Here is a 23,179-nt window from a genome sequence, read left to right as displayed (position 1 = left end):
TATACAAGCATAAATAGAGTATCTTAAATTAGTCAGTAGAACTTACCGCTATTTGTTATCCTATTAATGGAGACAGACACATTGATTTTTCTTCAAATATTATAATAAAGTCTTGATTTAAACTAGTGGATACCTCAGAAAATCAATGCTTTATTTTATGTGGCTTCCACAAACTTTCACAAGCTTTCCTGATATAAACATATTTATTGAATTGGGTCTGAAGACATTTTATGACAAGTTTTAACACAGAGGAAAAACTTCGGGCTTGAGGTTAGATGTTTTGGATCTGATACTACAATGGGTGTAGTACCAGAACTTGAATAGGCTAAAATAATGCTTAGTGCTTAAATGCCCAATTTGGTTGTGTTTTGTAAAGAAGAGTGTTACTCCACTGAGCACTTCCATGTAGATAAAAATTAAAGGAAGGTATGAGATTTCTGTTTCCTATATGTACATGACAGGCACCATGCCACTGTTTAACCTAGCATAGGAGATTCTAGCTGCCGGTAGAGGTGGCCAACCCTTATGCATGCAGCTCATAGCCAGCCAGATGAGTGTTGAACTGATTGGTTCCTCTGAATAACCGCATCACTCACTAGTGAGACACTTTCATTTTATCTACCTATTTCTGTGGCTTTGGAGATGAACTGGATCCTCTTGAGAGGAAGATCAGGAGCTGTGAAGGAGGTGCATAGTATCAGTTATTCCAGTTTCTGTCAAAAACATAGTTTCATAAAGCACACGTTTGAAGTGCCCAAGGGAGTTACGTTTATTGTTGTTAGTGGTTCCAAGACTATGCAGTACAGTTTACCAAGCAGAGAGGAGATACTAGGTAGAGTCCACCCTGTGTACAGGAGTACCGTATTTACCCAAATCCAAGACAACTCCGAATTTAAGGCAATCTCCAATAATTAGATTCTATACATGGAAAAGTTATAAATTGATTAATCATTTTCCATGTATAGAATCTAATTGTTGGGGAGTTATCTTTAATACATCCTCCCCTACTGTTGCAGTGGGGAAAGCAGTGGCCGAGGAACAGGTGGTAGGCGTAGGTGATAGGGTAAACAGTGGGGGGGGGGGGCGAGCAGACAGTAGGGGAGACGAAAAAAGGGGAGGCAGCGGGTGGCAGGTGGTGGGGGAGTGGTAGGGGAAGCAGTGTGGGGGCAGGGAATGAGGGAGCCAAGCAACCTGACCCTTACCATCTGTCTCTCTCCCCCCTACCACACACACACACACACACACACACATACACACATACTTGTACCGCTGTTGCCTGCCCTCCCATGCCTGTCCCCTGGTACTCACCCCACCCCCATGCCTGCATCCTCTAGCACCTGCGCTCTCCCTGGTGCCTGGCCCTCCTCGCTGCCTGCTCCCCCATCACCTCTGCCCCCCACATCTGCCCTACCTCACCATTTCTCCCCTACAGCCTCTGCCTCCTTGTTTGTGCCCCCTTCCCAGGGCCCAACCAGAGCTGCCACTGCCACAACAGTTTTACCAGGCCAGGGCCAGAAAACCATGTGCTCCATGCCCAGGTTACAGCAAGCCTGGAACCCTGCCAGACCTGGAAGGTAAGCAGCCAGCAAAGGACATGTGTAAGGACAGATAACTGGTAGGGGAGAGATGAGGGGATTGGGGACAGGGGTGGGGCAGGCAGGATCTGTGGCTCCCACAGCAGCCATGTGCCCCCCCTGCCCCCTGCCATGTTATACTCAAATCCAAGATGAGGGACTTCCTCCCCTGTGTTAAATGTGGAAAAACACCTCTTGAATTACAGTACCTGTGATAAATCCAGGGTAACTCCACTATCTTCAGTAATTTTACTAAGCTAAAGGATATACACCATGTAACTGAGAAGAATGTGGTTTCCTAGTCACTATTCCCAAAAGCCTGCAACCTGTAGCTTTTATTCTGCAAACACGTAAGTATGAGTATTCTTACTGATGCTCTCTTAGGCAGTTTTAAGGCAAAGGCGAGATAAGAAATATGGAGAACAGGGGGCACAATCAGGATCCTAAGATCACTTTTTGTCCTGTGTAACAACAGATAAGAGAACAGCTGTATCACCTCAATAATCAGTGTATGCATTTTGTTAATTTCTAACTTTTGTTCCTGTTGTTTTTAGGAAATAAAATTCAATATTGAGGCAAAAATTATTATTAATAAAAGATTATAATTATGTGTCATTACAAACTTGCTTTCATCTTTACTGAACTTTAGGAACTGCTTACAATTATTTTCATAGATGTGACACTTAAGGAACATGATAGCTAAGATACACTTTTAATTGGTTGTTTATTATATGAAACACAATCTTCATTCCAATCCAAAAAATTCCTAAGAAATCTCTGCTTTCTGTCTGTCAAGCAGTGTCACCACAACTGCCAAAGATGAGGACACCTCTGTAGCCATTAAGTCATATCCATTTCCTCCAAATAGCACGGCTCTGGGATATAACTTCTGCTTTGCTTTCAGTTTCTATGCTATGTTCTTTCATGCTACTTTTAAAAATACGTGTATAAGTATTAGTTATTGTGATCCATGCCTTATATAAAGACATGTTTGTTATATGAGTCTTTGTCCTGTTTTTATTTGGTTGAAGGCTAAAAGTTGTAAATGGATTAGAAATGGTAGGTTGTAAATCTTAGAAGCATTTGGTCAAAAGTCAAACAACCAGCAGGAATAATTTTCAAAGAACAGAACGCACTCTTTTTCTACCAGACACCATTTTTTGTTTAGTACTGGAGTAGCTTTGTGTTGAAATTAATCACGTGTCTGTATTCTCAAGTCTTGCTTTCACTTCTTTTCTCCTTCTATTATGTGCTGTGGAAAAATATAAAAGATCCTATTTTAAGGTTCAGTCTCTCTCTCATTCACTTGCCATTTCAGCAGCTCTCACTCTCTGCTGCTTTTTAGAAAATCAAGACATACAGAGTTATTTTGAATTCAATTCATGCTGCCACCCTCTTTTTATACCTCAGTGACCTTCACATATCTCTCAAAAACATGTTCAAAACAAAAATGTGATCATACTCTGAAAATTACTTTTTATTTCACCAGCTCTGTTGGTTCTTTTACCTGGAAAAAATAACTTCCTGATCCAGATCCAAGAAGGACTTAGACACCTAGAAGAGGACATAGAAGACTTTAAATGCCTGAGATGCCTATGTCCAAAATGCAATCCAAAAGAACCCCTGCTCTTGGTAGCTGCCTAATCTTGGAGATATTTAAACTCAGTAAGTATTTTCCTTTTTGGCTGGAAAGTTTTGCTTCTTTCCTTACCTGATCGACTAGCAGCACCCAATCCCCCTAAATGGTAGGGTTGTACGAAGCTTTGGTCCCTGATTTGATTTGGCAGAGATTTGGCCCAATTTGGTGGCTGAATCTCCAAACCTGAATCAAATCAAAGGACCCTTTAATCACTCCGAATTGAATTGGAACCTTCTGAATTGATTTGGAGAGATTCAGAAAATTCGACGATTTGGACATAGACACAGCTTTAAATGTTTTTTCTACATACCTCTAGGTAGCAGACAGTTCATGAATGCTGCAATGCTGAGGTGCATGGAGTGTCCCACAGGAGCACGGGGGCTTTGGGCTCAGCAGTAGACCCCGAAGTGGACCAAAAGCACTTCCGGTCCACTTCTGGGTCTGCCGGGGAGCACGCGGGGGGCCCTCCCCCACGCCCCCCCAGCTTGGCAACTGGTGCCTCCTGGATCTGGGGGGGGCACCCAGGGTCCCCCCGTGGCTGATCACTGAGCCAGGGGAGCCACAGGGGGGACCCCCATGCACTTCTGGCAGACCTGGAAGTGAACTGGAAGTACTTCTGGTCCAATTCTGGGTTCGCTGCCGAGATCATGGGCCCCCCCGACTCGTGTGGGATGCTCCATCTGCCCTAGCATCGCAGTGTTCATGAGCCACACTGGTACTTCAAATTATGTTAAAAAAAATTTAAAGCTTTGTCTATGGCCGAATCGCTGATTCTCTGAATCAGCATTGAATCTTCAGATTTGGATTCTGCCATATAGAATCAGAGACAGTGATCTGAATCAATGAATTGAATCACTGCCCCAGATTTGGACCAAATCCAAATCGAATAGGGCCCACTTTGCACACCCCTACTAAATGGCCCAATCCATGGAGGGGAGAGAGAAGGAGGGGGGTGGTGCCATGAACATATTTCATAGATTTCATAGACATTAGGGCTGGAAGGGACCTTGGAAGACTGTCGAGTCCAGCCCCCTGCCCGAGGGGCAGGAAGTCAGCTGAGGTCATAGGATCCCAGCAAGATAAGCATCTAATTTACTCTTGAAGGTGTTCAATGTAGGTGCTTAAACTACCTCCAGCGGCAGGCTATTCCAGACCTTGGGGGCTCGGACAGTAAAGAAGCTCTTCCTTACGTCCAGCCTGAAACGGTCTTGCAGTAGTTTATAACCATTTGACCTCGTCATCCCTTGGGGCACTGTGGTGAACAGATGTTCCCCCAGATACTGGTGGTCACCCCTGATAAACTTATAGGTGGCCATCAGATCACCCCTAAGTCTGCGCTTTTCCAGGCTAAAGAGCCCCATGGCTCTCAGCCTGTCATCATAAGGTCTGTTTTCCTGACCTGTGATCATGCGCGTGACCCTTCTCTGGACTCTCTCAAGCTTCTCCACATCCTTTTTGAATTGTGAGGCCCAAAACTGGACGCAGTACTCCAGCTGTGGCCTCACTAAGGCCAAGTACAAGGGGAGAACGACGTCCTGGGATTTGCTTGAGAAGTATCTATGGATGCAAGCCAGTGTTTTGCTCGCTTTACTAGTCGTATCGTCGCATTGAAGGCTCATGTTCATTTTGTGGTCAATGATGACCCCCAAGTCTCTTTCTGCCGTAGTGCTAGCCAGCATAGCACTGCTGAGCCTATAAGCATGCTGCAGGTTTTTCTTCCCAAGGTGGAGAACCTTGCATTTTTCAGTGTTAAACACCATCAGGTTCTCGTCCGCCCACTTGCTGAGCCTGTCCAGGTCAGCCTGGATCACCCTTCTGTCTTCAGGTGTGGATGCTTTGCCCCAGAGTTTGGTGTCATAGGTGAACTTGGCCAGTCTGCTTCTGACTCCAATATCCACATCATTAATGAAGATATTGAACAATATAGGTCCAACGACAGAGCCTTGGGGGACCCCACTGGTCACAGGGCACTACAACAATTGACTTCCGTCTATTACACCCTCTGGGTCCGACCACAGAACCAATTTCTCAGCCAGCAGATCATGGTGGACCCAAGGCCACAGTTGGCCAGTTTCACCAAGAGGTGATCATGGGATACCAGACTGAAGGCTTTTTTGAAGTCAAGATATATGACATCAATCTCTTCTCCCTTGTCCAGGTGATAGGTCACCTGGTCGTAAAAGGAAATGAGATTGGTCAAGCAAGATCTACCAGCAACAAACCCATGCTGGCTATCCCTCAGGATGTTGGTGTCAGCCAGTCCATTAAGGATGGCCTCTTTAATAAACTTTTCTAAGACCTTCCCCGGGATAGAGGTCAGGCTGATGGGCCTGTAGTTTGCCAGATCCACTTTCCTCCCTTTCTTGAAGATAGACACCACATTGGCCTTCTTCCAGTCTTCAGGCTCTACACCAGAGTGCAAGGAGTTCTCAAAGATCCATGCCAGGGGCTGGGCTGTGATGCTCGCCAGCTCCTTGAGTACCCTGGGGTGTAGATTGTCAGGGCCAGCTGACTTGAAGGTATCCAGCCTCTCAAGGTGTTCCTTCACGAGGTCAGCATTGATGGAGGGCAGGGGATCATCCTCTTCTGGACCTCCCTGTCCCATATCTCATACATGCCAACAAGATTAGGCCCCTCATAAAATACAGTCATAACTGCTTTCTTTTTAAAAAACAGCTATTTATGGAGGAAGAATTAGTATTAGTACTGCCACCTATGTTTTTTATACAAGTGTAGAGATAAAAGAATTTGTCCAGGAAATGGAGAACAGGGGGTGAATTCTGTTCTCAACATGATGGTTTTCAAACCTATGACTTCCCCTTTGCTGGATATTGCTCTAGGGAGGGCTCTAGGCTAGACTGAATGGAGGTATACTCCACCCTCCCAATAAAATTATCACTGTACAGTAAAGAATGCAAGATTCAGGGGCCAGGAGAGTTAGCAAGTAGGAATATGACTCAGTAGCCTAATACGTAGGCCACTTATCTGGAAGGGTCAATTCTGAATTTAATTCCCCGCTGCCAGGATCCTATCTGTTGGGTTTTTTTATCCAATGGCTATTTACTGTAAAACATAGCAAGTGCCCAGAGATCAAGGTCTGGAATCCAAGAACCCCACTCCCAGTGTTTAACCACTAAGATACAGAATCAGACTTCTCCTTGGTATAGCCTATAACCTGGCAGTTAGGGCACTGTCCTAAGAGGTGGAAGATGTTGGTTTGAATTCCCTCAAGCTGAGAGGAAAATATCTCACTTCCTAGACAAATACTCTACTTACTAGACTATTACATAAAAGGGAGGTAGCACTACCAACTCTTCCACTGCCATGTTTTAAAAAGAGTAAGCCCTGCTCAATTCTTTAAACACACGCATGCTGGCGCCCACACACACACACACACACACACACACACACACACACACTTGTAGGAACCTACCCTCCGGAATGTGCTTCAGGCTCTAAAGCTCAAAGGGATGGAAAGAGTTGTTTGCAGGAATCTAACCACCAGAAAATTGTGAGAGTTTAGACATACACTGTAGATTTCCTATTGGTCAGTTCTTGGCAACCCCTCAATTAGTGGGACATTTTTGGGCTTGTACTTCTGAGGCACCTAGCTTTTTCTATATGTTGTGTATGGAGTTTAGGAGCTTACCTCTGGGCTTTGAAACTGATGCTTTCAGCCTTGCAAAGAAAAACAGGCCTAATAGGAAAAAACTAGAAGACTTGAATGTTTGTTCAGCATAATTCAAATCTCTGGGGAGCACTAAAACCTAATTAAAGTTATATTATGGGCTTACTCCTGCTCTCAAGGAAATCAGATATATGCGTCTAAGCCCTAACACTTTGTCTCTGATTCACAAGCCCAGAAAGATTCCAAGAAAGCGATCAGTCTGTCATGATTCTTATGCCACTGTACATAAGTATTTCAGTTACTTTGCTATAGTGAAGTAGAGATTGCTGTATATTAGCTATCAGGAGCTAAGTTCTGTACTTTTTTTCAGCCAAAGTTCCTTTTACTTCAGTATTGAGTTTTACTTAAGATGTACAGGGTTAAGTCCTAAATCATTATTTTAATTGAAATTGCATAATCTATGCTTTCAGGATAACAAGTCAGTTTGTCAACTGGCATAAGTGTTTTCAAGCTATGAATTCGGACCATGCTCTGAATTTGTTTTGTTTTTCTCTATGTTGATTTTCATTTTTTTCCTTTAATTTTGATTTGAAGGAGAGCATTCTTCACTCTTACTGCTGAATTAGGACCTCAAAACTTGTGCTAAGGAGAAGTGGGGAGTGATGTACCATTTGATGTGTGTGTGCTACTGGCTGTGGCCATTAAAGATCTTGAGCACGTCCGCACGAGCGTGCATGTGTATCTTGCCCTGCCTCAAACCCCTTTGAGGTGGGGCAACAGGCACATGCAGGAACAAAAAAATGTTCCTTTGCTGCAAACTTGCAGCGCGGGGAGAAAATTAGACCCCAGGGTCTAAAAAAAGCAAAGTATAAAGAAGCGGGGCAGGGCACAGTCCCTGACCATGCCCTGAGGCAACTGGAGGCTGGGTCCTCCATAGAGACACTCAGGCTGCCAGAGCATCTCTATGGTTGGCCCCTTGCCCTGGTGCTGAAACATGCGCCAGCCAAGCCATGTGTTTCAGCACCAGGGCTCCAGTGCCAGTGAGTAAGGGGTTGGGGGGCTGAAGGAGGGGGGAAAGGGACTGTGGGGGGGACCCCTGATGGCCACACCCACTCCCCCAGCCCCCTTAAGGCCTGCCAACCCCCCCGGGGCCCCTGACCCCTGCCACGGCTGGCCCCTCCCCCGCCAGCCCTCCCATCCCTGCCTCCTGACCCCATACTTAAAAAAAACCCAAACCCTGGCACTCACAGGCAGTCGGAGCTGCCGTCTGTCTGGGGCCCCACCCGCACAATGTGGGGCAGGCTGACAGCCCCAGCCTGACCCCTCCTGCCCCCCGCTGCCCTGTGCTGCCCAGGGGGCTCTGCCAGGAGGCCCTGGAGCCCCCCCATCCCTGCTTCTAAGGTAAGCAGAGGCACTTTTTCTCATTTTTTTCCTGTTCTTTTTCTGGGTTTTTTTTTTTTAAGTGATAGTGCCTGGGGTTGTGGGGGTAGCCTCTGGGGCCTGGGGGTGCAAGTTGGGGAGTGAGGCTGGTTGGGGAAGCCAGTGTGGGGGGCTGCAGCAGCTGGCAGGGGATGGGGCAAGTGGGGCAGCAATCAGGGGGCTGGGGTGGGGCATGTGGGCCTTGTGAGGGGGGTGGTAGCCCCTGCAGGGACCATTTGGCCCCCATTGGGGGGGCCTTACCCTTTGTGTGGGGTATGAAGCCCCTGTTGGGGGACTGTACCCCTTGTGAGAGTGCTGAAACCCCTTTTGGGGGCCTGAACCCCATTTTGGGGGCTGAATCCCCTTTTGGGGGGCCAAACCCTTTGTTTGGGGGACAAACTCCCTGTTGGGGGGTTGAACCCTTTGTTGGGGGGGTGTAGCCCATGTGTGGGGGCTGAACCCTCTGTTGGGAGGCTGAACCCCTTGTGTGGGGGCTAAACCCTTTTTGTAGGGGTTGAACCCCCTGTTGGGGGGTCATAGCCCTTGTATGGGAGACCAACCCCTTGTGTGGGGGCCATCGCCCTGTGGGAGGGCAGCAAAATATGTATCCATGAATTCATGAAACCTGTATTTAGAGTTCACTTTATTATTATGATAAGAGATTTGTTTTAACACTGTAGATATATCAATAAAACATTGCCCAACTGATTGCTGTCTCTGTCTCACTCTCTCTCTCTCTTTATAGTGGTCTTTTGTTTTACTTGTGGAGAAACATGGATTTGGGGGTATTTTAGAGAGTGACTTTGGGATTTTTTTATCAGGGATTTTTCAGTTTTCAAATAGGGAACACCAGAATTCCTGCTAGGGAGGCCAGTGGCAGGACCCTGCTTGCTCAAAGCTGGCACCTTGGATCCATGTGGCTGTGGCTGACCTGGCCAAATGGGGCCAGAAGGACATGCTTTGACAGTTCAAAGCAGGCCACCACACTGGGAACATCTTCCGGGTGATAGCTGCCCAGATGGCCGGGCAGGGGGCACAAATGGCAGTAGTGTCGCATAAAGGCCAACCCTGCAACCACAGTCCACTGGCAGCTGGCCCAGAGGTGCAGATGCCTCTACTGGCTGTGCAGTCCCCATCTGAGTCTGGCAGGTGCGCAGCAGGTCACAGCCAGGCAGCAGCCCCCACTGCCAGACTGCTGCAGTGGGTAAAGGGTGCAGGGAACTCTCAGGGCTGCTTCAACAGTCCAGCTGGCACAAGGGGTAGTGCTGAGGCAAAAAGCCCCAGCTCGAATTTGCCCCGCTTCTATTTGAGCTGCTGCAAGTGCACGTGCTTGCATGTGTGGACACGCCCCTTTTAGCATGTTTTAAGGGAAATCAAGTTTAGAAATGCTATTCCAGATTTACACCAGAGCAACTGACAGAATTTGACTAATTAATCCTAGTATGTGGCCATAGTCCAGGTTGGGCAATTAGGTTCTGTTTATCTAAATAATTTGTGCAGCTTCAGTTGAAACAATGATATACTTTGCTTCCTTTCCTCAATCATTTCTGCCAATATTGAAAGTTAGAAAAAGGAGCATTTGTTGAGGGAAAATGAGGAATGCAGACATATTTTTCTGGCTCTGATGAATTACATTTGACTCAGAATTTGGGATGGACAGAGTAGACAAACGATATATTTTTTTTGCTAAAAAATACAAACTACCCCACCTCAATATGAGAGTTGCAACTTATACCCAAACTGCTGAGTAGTGCTGCTGTTTGCTTTTGCACATGTTACCATGTTCCTTCCCACCTCTAATTAGATATATGTCAGTAAGAGAAGCGATGCTTATGCACAGTTTCTAAAGGCTTGGGATAAATGGTGGCAAATAAACGTATTTATTTTAGAAATTTTAATCCTTTTGCAAATAAATTCTACTAGCAGTTCAAATTTTGATTCTCTTCACGGTCTTGGGTAACAAACTTGTCTCATGTTGGTTTTACACCATTGTAATTCAGTTGGCGAACTGGAGTTACTCTTTTCAGTGGGAATTTTATTGTCTGCATAGTAGAACTGTATTTCTTTCTATTCCTAAGATCTGAAAACAGGGTGCTCTTCCAATAGGTTGGATATCTATTAATAATACTAACATTCACAATCAGCCTAATACTGTATACAATTAAAAGCCTCAATAATTAATTTTTCTTAAACTTAAATTTCATCAACAGCCATATAGTAACAAAATTAAGCTAATTATATGAAAATGCATATTTTAGGAACAATTAATATTTTTGTGAAGAAAGTAGAATATGCCTATAAATTATATTTCAATGTTCAAGTCCAGGAAAAGAAAAGAGATGGAATCTGCTTTCCAGTATTCTGGTCCCCAGAAAAACTGGAATATTCCTTGGTTTTGAAATATGTGAGTTTAAAAACAACTTGGTTTTAAAATATCAAGTTCTGCAACTCTGAATATACTGTTTATATTCCTCAGAAGTAGGTGGGCTGTGCTGATTTTGGTAACTGAATAAGTTACTTAGGACAAGAATACTCAGAAAATACTTGTACAGGTTTTTTTTCTCTCTCTCATTTTATTCTCCATTTTTCATTCCTCCTTTGTGTTTCTAAAACCACTGTTATGAAGTAATGCCATGTTACTTTAAACATCTTCATGCCATCAGAAATCTATGCCATGTATTTTGCTGTTAAACGAAAATGTCATTATAGTACACATAGTATCTTGCTGTTGTTAAATGAGGAATAAAAAGAGTACGCAGATTGTTTAAGAAGGATAAAGTTTAATATCCAGCTAAACTTTTAATTTTTAAATTCTTGTTATCTATACCTAACAATATTTAATCATTGCTAGGTTTCTGCTGACTTCTTGGCCTCAGTGAACTGTGGCAGTAATTTTAAAGTTTAACTATGTATTGTCTGACAAAATTTTTCCTTTTATCGTTTTTTGAAGTGATCACCGTCTGATGTCTGTATCTCTGCCTGTTTTGTATTACGGGACAGGAAGAACAGAAGGGAATATATTTGCATCTGTTATTGCTCCTGGGTAATTTATTACTGGGATTATTGGAAATTGTAGTTGCTAGATAGGGTATATCATGATGAGGAGAAATCCAGTTCTGTGTAACTGCTAACTGAAAACTATGTAACAAAAGCCTCCTATTTCAGTTGTAGAAAGATGAGATTTGAGGAATGGTCTGAAGAAAAATCTTATTAAATAAGATAGCAAGAGCCTTTGGGAGACATCCAATAAAAGCTACTTAGATGGAAGTGTGTCATCTCCCTCTGATTTTAGAGAAAGTGTGTCAGGTATTTGTTGCTTAACATTTTATGTTATTTTAAGACTTTTACATTTTCTTTTTATTAATAAAAATTGCCATGAGGAAATGGGTGTGCAGCTGTACTTGATCAGTATGGGAACTTCTTTGCCTACCCTAGTTGTAAATCTGCCTGTCGGCTAAAGACGCATGTAAGTGAAGATAGTGCCATATCCTAGGTTTTCATCTGTTCCATCTATGCTACGTCTCACCCAAATCCCAGTAACATTGTTCAGGCAGACAGCTGGCAAGTCACAAGCTTTTCACTTTGATAAAATCCATGGCACTTGGAACAAAATACTATAATCTTTACAGCAATATAAACAGGACCAAATGAATACTTTCTGCAATTCTAGTGATTTACATTTTTAGTCAAATTATTTACTCTAGGGAAGTCAGTGTGCTAGAGACGATGTATTTTATTAAACCAACTAGACAGTTGCAAAAAAAGTTTTCTCTTTATTTGCAAGCTTTTGGGCACCTTCCTCAGGCACAGGAGAATGCAAAGATTGTAAAATTTCTGCCTGGTAGAAATGAAAATTCATATTTCACTCACAATACTGGTTGGAAAAGTTCATTTTTCATTTTATGAAAATTAGACTTGGATAAAAGTTGGAGCAGTCTATTTACCTCAAAGGTGCCTGATGGCAAACCGGATGTTGAATTATGCTTCTTTCTTGTTATGATGTTTAATATTTCACAGGAGGCTTGGTGATAGAAGGTTCTCCTGGGCCAGGAATTTCTCTTATGTTGAGGTTGTTTTTCAGATATGCAAATTTGGCTTCAAACAAAGGAGCAAGGGTGTCAGCTTCCAGGTCTCAAGGTGCTGAATTTTGCTTCCTTCTTGTAAAATTATGAAGTTCTTATTTGAAACCTTACTCTAGGGAAGGATTTTCTCCAGTTCCTCTCAAAGAGCAAAGTCCTTGAAGCTACTGAGCTCTGCATTTGAGGCAATGAACATCCTCATACTTACCTTGTTGACCTATAGTTCTATCTTATATGGTTGCAAGTCATAATTATTACAAGAGTATAAAGCAAATCTTTTATTTGAATTTCTTGACTCTTACTTCAGCAATATAAATGTTTCAGCTTTATCTGAAAGTTGTTCATTTCTCAAATTTTTCTTGTCTGATAGAAGAAATTCACTAGGAAAGCTGTTATAAATTGCTAGGTAACTGATTTTCCTTTAACAATAGTATAACTCTGGACTAACTCTGATAGTGTCAATGAAAGCACTGAGAATGAAACCACTGTAAGAGGAGAGTTGGTCCTAGTACAAATGGGCTGATACTGTATACTATTTTGTATGAATAATATTCAGAATAGCTTCTAAATTTGGGTTATAATTATTTACTCACATTTTACAATTTTCTGCTTTTATTATGTGTGAAGCAGCATCAGATTCTTCACAGTTATCCATTTCACTGAGCTGATGAAAATTACTTCACAACATAAATGCTGCTGTTTATAGTAAAACTGCAAAAAGGCAAATATTATAAAACACACTTAATCTGGCTGTAGAAAAGAAGGGTTGGCACACTGTAATAGTAAGATTCCTATTCAAAAAACCTTTACTGAATATGGATGTATATAGCTGCAACATGCTGGGGACTGCATAAGGAATGTAATCTTTACAATTGATATGCTTTTTTCTGTAGGATAGTACACTCCAGTACGGCTACATTTATTGCAAAGAAGTCTTGTCACTAGTGTTTCTGTAAATACTGTGCCAATTCTACTGTAAAAGATGCTAATAGTAATAGCTCTTCTCCAGCTTTTTCTAGTATTCTTGCATCATTACAGTTAACTAGTAATATTATAGTCAGCTGCAATGGTCAGTATGAAAAAGGAGCCTTTCCCAGCAGCTGTCACACTCTTAAATCTGAGATCTAGCTTAGACATAAAAAACACCTTGGATATATATTTTACTGTCAGTGCAACTCTACTAATAGTAACACTGGTGGAAGCTATAATGCAGATGGCTTACTTGCATTTCTACTACCATGTTACCTAACCCTAAAGGGTAATAAAAATGGGTGCACCTCTTTCTCCACTGCTACTTCCATCATTTTTATCTTTGATACTACAATACCAGTTCTGAATTACATGTTTCTTTCTTTTTTTTACCAGTGTTGCAGCTTAAAATATAAATCTTAACTCCAAGTTTAATTTTACCAGCACTATAATGTCCAGTGTCATGTCATTATATCTGTTTCTGAAAGAGCTCTTTATGTGGCACCATCTGATTAGCTCATCACTTTAATTTCTTGTTCACTTCAGCAGTCTTTTGTTCTCTTGCTCTTTCCTTCATTTCTTTTTTGTTTGTTTGTTTATTTGTTATCTAGTTATATATGTTATTATCCAAACATCTCAGTAAGAAATGATGGACATATGAAGGAGATGTGTTACCAGTTTTTAAACAGATTCATTTTTACATCCTACTGGAGCTGGTTGGAAATAGAGGAATTGTCTCCTTTGCTTAATTTGACAAGTTTTATTTTGGAATTGGAACCAAAGGTTCTTGCCCTATTTCTCCTAAGTGAAAAACTGATTTATTTCACGTGTGCCAAACTGCTTGTAAACCTAGGGAAGCTGGCAGAATGGTGGGGAAGTTTCTCTGAAATTTGGCTGCCATTGCCTTTCAAGCAGTTCATTCTTCAAAATAAGTACCATAGTTCAGAACACAGCCCTGAGATCAGTAGGCACAAACATTATCTTTATGCAAGTCTTGATTCTTCTGATATCTATTTTAGTCAACCATGATACGCTGGGGTGTCAGATATGTCTGTAGATATCACCTGTAACACTTAAGAATATGTAGGAAGCACCTCCAAATCTTCTTTGAAATGTCCCAAGGAGACTCCTGGAAGTTATATCTAAGACCAAGTCTATATTTTGAAGGAAACTGCAGAACTAAAGTTTGACTCAGTCAAGGTCACTGACTGCTAGGTTTTAGCACCAAGGCCACATGCAATGGCAACAATCAGCTGCACACCACATTATCCTGGTAGAGCAGCTTGGTTGCCAAAGTATCCTGCTCCAACAATCACTGATTTATTGAACCATTTGGAGTTCAATACCTGAAGTTTGTGAGAGAGGAAACACTGAGAGTGGTCAGAAGGGTCACTTCTTATGCTTCTATCAATCCTTGACTCCAGGCCATTTTCTCTTGAGACTTCCAGATTTTTTCTTCCTGAATTATTGCGTTTGAAGCAGATAGGAATTCCAGGTGTTGGAACATACTCATTTTTTGGCCTAATCTCTTCTGATACTCCATGAGCCTATCAGATGGGGCTCCCCAGGGGTCTGTCCTGGGTCCAGTATTGTTCAATATCTTCATTAATGATTTGGATGATAGGACTAAATTCATGCTTAGCAAATTTGTGGATGACACCAAATTGGAGTTGCAGACACTCTGGAAGGTAAGGCTAGGATCCATAATGGCCTGGATACACTGTAAAAATGGTCTGCAGAAAACCAGATGAGATTCAACAAGGTCAAATGCAAAATCTTGCATTTAGGATGAAGTACCATATTTTCGCACATATATCCCACGGGGTATACACGATTTTACAAAAAAAAAGGATGGCCACGGGCTATGCGAGGGTGCAGGCTATGCAGAGTCTTTTATGCAAGAGCACGTGTAGCAGAAGTTAATGAGCACATTGCTTGATTAGTATTCCCAGAAGTTAATTGCTTGACTAGTGTTTCAATTTAACTACTGGCTAAAGGTGTGCTATCACAACGTTAAGCGTAAAAAACCTATGCTACAAAATCACATCTTTCATTGCAAACGTTAAAAGTCTTTAATGAAAATTAAAACATAAATGTCTAAAAAATGTTCAAAAACCTTCAAAGTCCGTATTGTAACTTGATTCCCCAAAATACATGTCTACAAAAGCAGCGCCTTCAAGTTCATCGGCGTAGTCCTCCAAGTTGGTGCAGTCTGACTCTTCGCCCGATGCACCATCCAGGATTCCAGCTTTAAAGAAGCCGTTGATTATAGAGCTTGGTTTCACAGCTCTCCAGGCCGCAACGATCCAGTTACAAACTTCTGTATAGGTGGCTCGTCGCTGTTTTCCAGATGGGGTGAATGAATGAACACCCCGGCTCATCTATTTTTCCCACTCCTTTCTCATGAAACATTTGAACGAATGGTTGACGGAGATATCCAATGGTTGGAGCTTACAGGTTAGTCCTCCAGGAATGACAGCAATATGTGCACCAGCTTTATTTATTTGTTTCTGAACACTAGAGTGCTTGCGCACTGCCATCGCATCAAAAATTAGCAAAGATTTAGGCATTGCCGTGTTTGAAAACAGCGTTCTGTCCGTTCTTTCATTACATCCTTGTTCACCCACCCTTTCTTATTGCAAATAACTACAACTCCATTTGGAATCTTTTCTCTGGGCATCGTTACCCGTTTGAAAATAACCATTGGTTTTAACTTTGCACCACTCACGGTGCACATTAGCACAACGGTGAAATTTGTTCGCTCATGGCCTGTTGTTGATAATGCAATCGTCTTTTTTCCACATTGATCAACTGTACGACTTGCTGGGACATTGAATGAAATTGGTACTTAGTCCATGTTAATTATGTCTGCAGGACACAAATTATGCATGCTGCACTCCTTACGCACTAAATCGTGAAATTCTGTTAATTTTTCTTCCCAGTCACCTGGCAGTTTTTTCCCTACGGTAGTTCGTGAACGAACAGCTAAATTATTTCTGCATATAAATTTACGTGCCCAATTGCATCCACCCCCAAAGTCTGTTATTTTCATCTCATTTGCTATTACGTGGGCCTTCTGCTGAATAGCAATGGTTGACACAACTTTGTTGCTTTCTCGTTGCGCAACAACCCACTCTTTCAGGTTAGCTTCTAGAGTTGGCCATTTACAATGCATACCTCTGCGAGCGCGCTTTCTCGGATTCAGAGTTTTCAAAATGCCTTCTTCTTTTCACCATTCTCGCACCGATTTTTCATCCACAGAGAATTCTTGACCAGCTGCGCGATTGCCATGTTTCTTGGCGTGATCGATAATGGACAATTTGAAGTTGAATGTGTACAATTTTCTCTTGGGCATTTTGATCGGACCCTGCAGTAATTACCCCACAAGGTCATTCATTTCAGCTTCATATGTTGCTTACTAATTACGGCATAAGGATTTCACTTGAGCAGATGTTACAAATTGACAGTAAGTATAAACACACTTGAGCAGATGTTACAAATTGACAGCAGTAATTAGCACTCAAATGGCGATCTTTCTGGTAACAATTAACGACTAAACGGCCGTTATCCCCTCACCCCCAACAACACTACTAGGTGCGGGGAATACATGGGTGTGGGCTATGCACGGACTTTTTTCTGAGATTACAATTTTCCACGGGTTATACATGGGTGCAGCTTATACCCGTGGGCGGGGTATATGCGTAAAAATACGGTAATTACATGCACGCATACAGACTGGGGATGACTTGCTAGGCTGCAGCACTGCAGAGAAAGACCTGGAGGGTTATAGTAGATCATAAGCTGAATATGAACCAAGAGTATGTTCTTGGTGCAGAAAAAGCCAACAGCATCCTAGGTTGTAGTAACAGAAGTGTCACAAGTCAAGGGAAGTGATTGTTGCACTCTATTCAGCCTTGGTAAGGCCTCACCTAGATTACTGTGTCCAGTTTTGGGCCCAATGTTTCAAAGATGTGGACAAACTGGAAAGAGTGCAGAGCAACAAAATTATTACTGGAGAGGGCAGCAAGCCTTATGAGGAAGGCTGAAAGAATTAGAATTATTTAGTCTAGAGAACAGAAGACTGAGGTAGGATTTGGTAAGTCTTCAAACATCTGAAGGGAGATTACAAAGAGGATAGAGATGAGTTTTTCTGTGTGGCCATAGGGGACAGGACTAGGAACAATGGCCTCAAGCTTCAGCAGGTTGGACAATAGTAGGAACTTTGGGTATCTATACACATGCTCTGGGGTGGGAGGGGGGAGTTTTAATTAGAGCAGTGCCTGAACAGCTGCTCTAATTAAAATGCCTCAGTGTCGCATGTATTCAGCATCCCGCATTTCAAAATGACCATGGGGGTGCTTTAACTAAGGCTTGTTCACTGAGTTTTAGTTAAAGTGCCCCTGCCACTATTTTGAAACATGGAATGCTGAATACATGTGATGCTTCAGCAGCCTGGGGCACATGTATAGGCACCCTTTCTGACTATGAGGGTGGTCAGCGTTGGAACAGGCTACCTAGAGAAATTGTAGAATCTCCATCTTTGGAAATGTTCAAAAGCAGGTTAGGTAGATACTTATTGGTGACTGGTGCCTCAGTCTGCGGGGGCACCTGCAGAAGCCGCCGGCGATGGGGACAGAGCTGGTGAGCATCCGCAAACACCACTGTTGGTGGCGGGGACACCCCTGTCAGGGGGGCACGTGTCCCCCCATGTCCCCCCTATGCATCGCCTATGGCTGGGGTAGTTTAGTCAAAGAATCCTGCCTTAAGCAGGGGGCTAGACTACATGACCTTATGAGGTCTGTTCCAGCCCTATTTTCCTATGAACCTAAGAGTTTGGTCTCAGATCACTATTCTGACCCATCCAAGGAGCTTCTTGACAGCTTAGTAGTTGACAGTATAGCGGTACATAGGCATGGTCTCAACAAAGACCAGGCTCGTATTTGGGCGTCTCATAAATTATCTACAGTTTCAGAAAGAAAAGTTTATGACATGATACACTTGCATTTTTTCTGACACTTCATCATAACAAGCCTATTGGCCTATCCTTCCCACATGTGCAAGCCCATCCTGAGAGTCTCTTCTTCTTACTTTTGATGTCAAAAGGTCCTTGAGGTTTCACTAGAACCAAACCTAAAAATCCACTCGATTTCTTTTGACACTGAGTCTCTGGGCAGTTCTGTTTATCAGGAAGACCATGTCTAAATGGTTGTCTAATTGCATTTCACATATGCCATGTCAAGGCTCACTAAATTCTAGACAACACTGCCATTGGAGCCTGCCTCAGGGAGGTTTCCGACCCTGACAGCTGCAAAGCAACTCTGCAGTCCTCTGTGCATATTCACAAAACATTGATGTTTGGGTTTATCCTACAGGAGAGAAATCCCATGTTTGAATTCTGTGCTTGAGCACTTGTTTCAAAAGTAGTGTAGGCCAAACCCTCCCAGATTATCCCTCTGGGATAGCCCTTATTTGTTGAATGATATATTTTTTATTTGGTGTCTTTTTCTGTAGACTTTGCTGTTTTTAGTTTTTGACTGCACTTCACATGCACTGGGTTCTTTCCGGACACTTGAACTGGAATGGTTCTTGTTCACAATTTAAAAGAGGGCAGATAAGTAGATAAAATATTTTTACCTAAAAGATACATTTCCAAAACAGTTGAGTAATCTGTGCAAAACAGAATGAGTTGTAGAAGGAAATATTGGCCATACTGGCTGCCTTTGCTGGTAAAGTCAGTGGCATTGATTTACTGAAAATAACACAAAACTAGGAAGGTAGATTTTTATTGCTATTATCCTACTTCCTTCTTCTCATTTACATAATAATTGTCTAGATATCTATCATATGAGAAAAGGCGATATTGCGATAGGACCGTGCTTCATGAAGGATTTAAATATCACTCCAAAGACACAACTGGCTAATTAGAATAATGATTTGAACAATTAGCATTGAAAGTCATGGTATAATTTTTATAATTATTAAGCATTGTAGTTCACAATTAAATTACAAAGCATTCTAAATGTGCCTTACCTTTTTGAAAATTCACTTGAAAAATGTTTATTAAACCATAAAAAGATAAAGCTACAATACTTGGGCCTCTAAAGTGATTGACAAGATTTCTGTTTTTATTAGATGGAACCTGTCAAGTAATTTAGCTTCCAGAACTGTTTTCTGGGTTTCTTTAATGATTCAGTAATAGGGAACCTGTACATAATGTTATATGTTTTAATGTTATGTAACAAAATTAATATAAATGTTTAAGGGTTCACCGATATATCGGTTGGCTATCCGATCATCACCGATAAAAGGAGAAATTACATTATTGGCTATTGGCTTTTTTTGGTCATTGTAGCCTATAATTACAGCTGCACAGCCAGAGCACCCTGGGGAGCACAGTCCAGTCCTCATGCCCCAACGCTGGCACAAGCCTGCAGCAGTCGCAGGTCCCAGGAAGTAGTGGGAGAGGGATGGGGTGCCAGGGTGCGGTCACAGTGCCACACTCAGCAACAAAGGGACCATTACCGGCTTCTGCTGCTGTTGCTGCTGCCACTGCCATAGCAACACCATGCACGCGCGCGGAGGGGGCTGAACACCGGAGCTGCCATGGAGACATTGGGCTGCACACAGATGGGGTAAGGTGCTGCACAAGGGACATTTTGCTATGCTAGGTACCAGGAACCTTTGCAAAAGTGGCTTTTCCCCTGCAACTGTGGGAGCTCAGCTGCACAAGGCCCACCGGTGCTGAGGCAGTAGCGTGCCCTGGGGCTCCCAACATGCCCAGTGTCGCAATCCACACGAGGGTCTGCCCTGCCCACCAGGATGGCAGCGTGGGCTGCACAGGGAGCAGGGCTGCAGGTATGAGCTATGGGCAAGGGGTGATGTGCATGAGAATAAGGTGGTCACCACCTTCCTCATAAAAGGCCAGAGCAGACAGGAGGTGTGTGTGTGTGTGTGTGTGTGTGTTATAAATGCAAAAACAAACAAAAAAGATTTATTTATGTCCGTAGTTTAAAATGCCTTGCATTATGATTAAATATCGGTTATCAGATTGGCCAATATGAATGGTTAATCATCAGCTATTGGTATCGGCCAAGAAAATCTTTATCAGTGCACCCCTATAAATGTTTACCTTTTGCTTAAATTAAAGCAGTTATGTTTGCACCATACCATTACTCTGTGTAGAATTTCCCTTGCATATATTTAGTTATCTTGCCTCTTTTTTTCTTTATTTTTTTATAAATAGTGTTATAATTAGGATTTAGTCAGACAACTAGCCTAGAAAGTACATTTTAAGTAAAAAGGATTTCAAAATATTAGCGATCACACCATACTTGTGTTCTTACAATAGTCAGCAATAGCCTAATTAGCAGTCTGTATCAATATGTAAATGAGATGTAGAAAGGTATTCAAATTATTGTTCATGGACTCTTCATCTTATTCAATCCAGATGAGGACAGTTTTTTTTACAGAGGTTTCCATTGTTGTGAGACCATAAATGTGAGAATTTGAGCCACTTGTAGTCAGGGTTTTCACTCACCTGTCCTTCTGACATTTGGCTTTTTCCTCTATATCAATCAAACACATGTGGCTGCAAGGCCAAGACATTTCCATTCATAATATGCTGTCTGGTGTTCAGGAAATACATGCAGTAATATATTCTCCTCAGAGATAACAAGGTTGACATTTGGGATGATCCTGAAACTGATACAAGGACCAAAAGATTTATACGTTTTTCCAAATCTGTCTCTCCCACATAGCAATAGTATATACAGCTATCAGTATTCTCCATCATTCTTCTTTTATCAAATTAGTAGTTCTTGGTTGCATCTACTCATGAAATTAAGGCTCTGGAGCTGTTTGAGCTGGAGTAAACCACTCCCAGGCTCAGCGTCTACACGTGTGCTGGGGCAGAGCAAGCCCAGGCTGGCATGGAAGACAGTTGTTATGTCTATGACATTTAACAGAGTTTCTTCTGACCCATAATATAACAATATCCCCTATCCTGTGGGATAAAAAAGGCATGTGTTCAGGGAATGAAGGACTATGTCATAATACATATGCAGAAGTGGGCTGAATAACACTGTGCAGGTAATTTTTATTTCTGTATTCCCTAACTTTTGAGTGGTGGACTTTACAAACAACCATAATAATGAATTTTTAACATGCCTGTATGCAACTTCCTATGTTTAAAAAAACAAACAAAAAACTAGACATTTTGGCACAATATAAACACATGGGTCATCTGGGTTTACAACCTTTAATACACTGCACAGATGCTTGCTACTTGAGATAACAGAGGAAGCGATAGCAGTTGCAGGTGGTTGTTTTCTATCTGGTTGTCATTCTCTATAGGAACCAGCACTAGAAGAGAATGAAATACTTTGCCAGGGGTGTTCACAGACATGTTCTGATAGCAGGGCACTGGTGAGACTCAGGAATATTGGATTTCTTTTCAAGATCTGAAAGGATATCCTTCTGGGTAAATTCTTCTGTGTGCGCCTGACTCATTCTGGCCCATTCCCTCTCATTTATCCTGGTCCCAGTCCTGTCTCTGTTTAATTTCTGGTTCCTTGTCCTGGTTCAGTTCTATTTACAGAGATCCTGTCTCCATATCTCCGGCTTATCATCACAGTCCAAATCTCTTTGTGTAACCATGACTCAAAGGCAACCCCTCCCCAATTTCCAGTCCCTGCCTCCAGGCACATAGACACTAGAGCATTTCAAAGAAAAGATCACCAGAATGTTTTTTACTGCACATGTTAGAAATACACCCAGTCTTAATGTAAAGATTTTAAATATTTTTCCAGTGGTAAATCCCTAAAAAAACCCCACACAAAACAGACAAATAATGCTCCCCCTTCCCACCAAAAAAAAAAAATTCCAGTCTGAATTTGTGGGTTGTTGCTTGTAGCAGTGTTGGTCTAAAGACATAGGCAGACAAGGTTCTTTGGGTAGATATGTTGTCTTTTATTAGATGTGATATCTTTTATTAGTCTGAATTTGTGGAGCTCTATCTTACAGCTACTGCCTTTGCTAGTTTAAAAACCCTTTACCCCAAGAAATCTTTTGCTATCTCATCATCACCATCATTGGCAATCCCTCACAGTTGAGGATAATTGTCTTCCACGATTGTCTTATCTGTGTGCCCAAAGATGGCTGACAAGGCCTATCTGGGATCAAAAGACTGTTGCAGCTTGGGCATGTTTCCATGCAGAGTGGATGGCTCTGGGTTCTTGATTCAGTCTGCGACACCCTGTTTCTGATGCTCCTGTTTTTCCATCTCCTGTTGATGTCCATCAACAAGCTCTTAATGAGCAGTCCTCAGCTCCAGGTGAGACTCTGGAGAACGCTGAGTATTTCCCATACCTCAGAAGCCATCTCTCACAGAAGGCTGACATCAACCAAGAAATGCAACATCACTTCACATGGGCAAGCGCTTTAGGAAACGTGAGGAAATGGGTGTTTGAAGATCACGGCATCAGACCCGAAACCAGTATCACGGTTTAGAAAGCAGTCATGATCCCCGCCTTATTGTACGGAGCTGAAATGTGGACATTCTGGAGAGACCTCAAGTCACTGGAGAATTACTATCAAAACAGCTTGTGGAAGATCCTTTGAATCCAGTGGGTAGACAGATGCACCAACAGTAGTATCCACTTGCAAGCATACACCACAGGCATTGAAGCAATAATCATCTAACGTGAACTTTGCTCAGCTGGCAGCATCATTTGCATGTCTGACTCCAGACTCCCAAAGCAAGTTTTATTCTTCCAGATCAGTCAAAGTGTATGCTCAAAAGGAGGGCAGAGAAAGCACTTCAAAGACATCCTTAAGACCAACTTGCCCCCACCCCACCCATGGGTCATGCTGG

General features: G+C 42.5%; 1 long non-coding RNA gene across 1 annotated transcript; it reads right to left on the bottom strand.

Annotated features, from left to right (window-relative positions):
- Nucleotides 1–595: 595 nt before the first annotated feature.
- Nucleotides 596–12,457, bottom strand: LOC109282084 (uncharacterized). The gene is made up of 3 exons (XR_002088970.2): nt 12,205–12,457; nt 3,082–3,128; nt 596–676 (listed from the first exon to the last, which is right to left on the bottom strand). It is a non-coding gene; the product is annotated as an uncharacterized LOC109282084 (long non-coding RNA).
- Between the last annotated feature and the right edge of the window lie 10,722 nt (nt 12,458–23,179).

The sequence above is a fragment of the Alligator mississippiensis genome, chromosome 6, assembly GCF_030867095.1.
Source record: "Alligator mississippiensis isolate rAllMis1 chromosome 6, rAllMis1, whole genome shotgun sequence".
Lineage (NCBI taxonomy): Eukaryota > Metazoa > Chordata > Crocodylia > Alligatoridae > Alligator > Alligator mississippiensis.
Note: the sequence above shows the minus strand (reverse complement) of the source record. Positions and strands in the feature narration are given on the sequence as shown.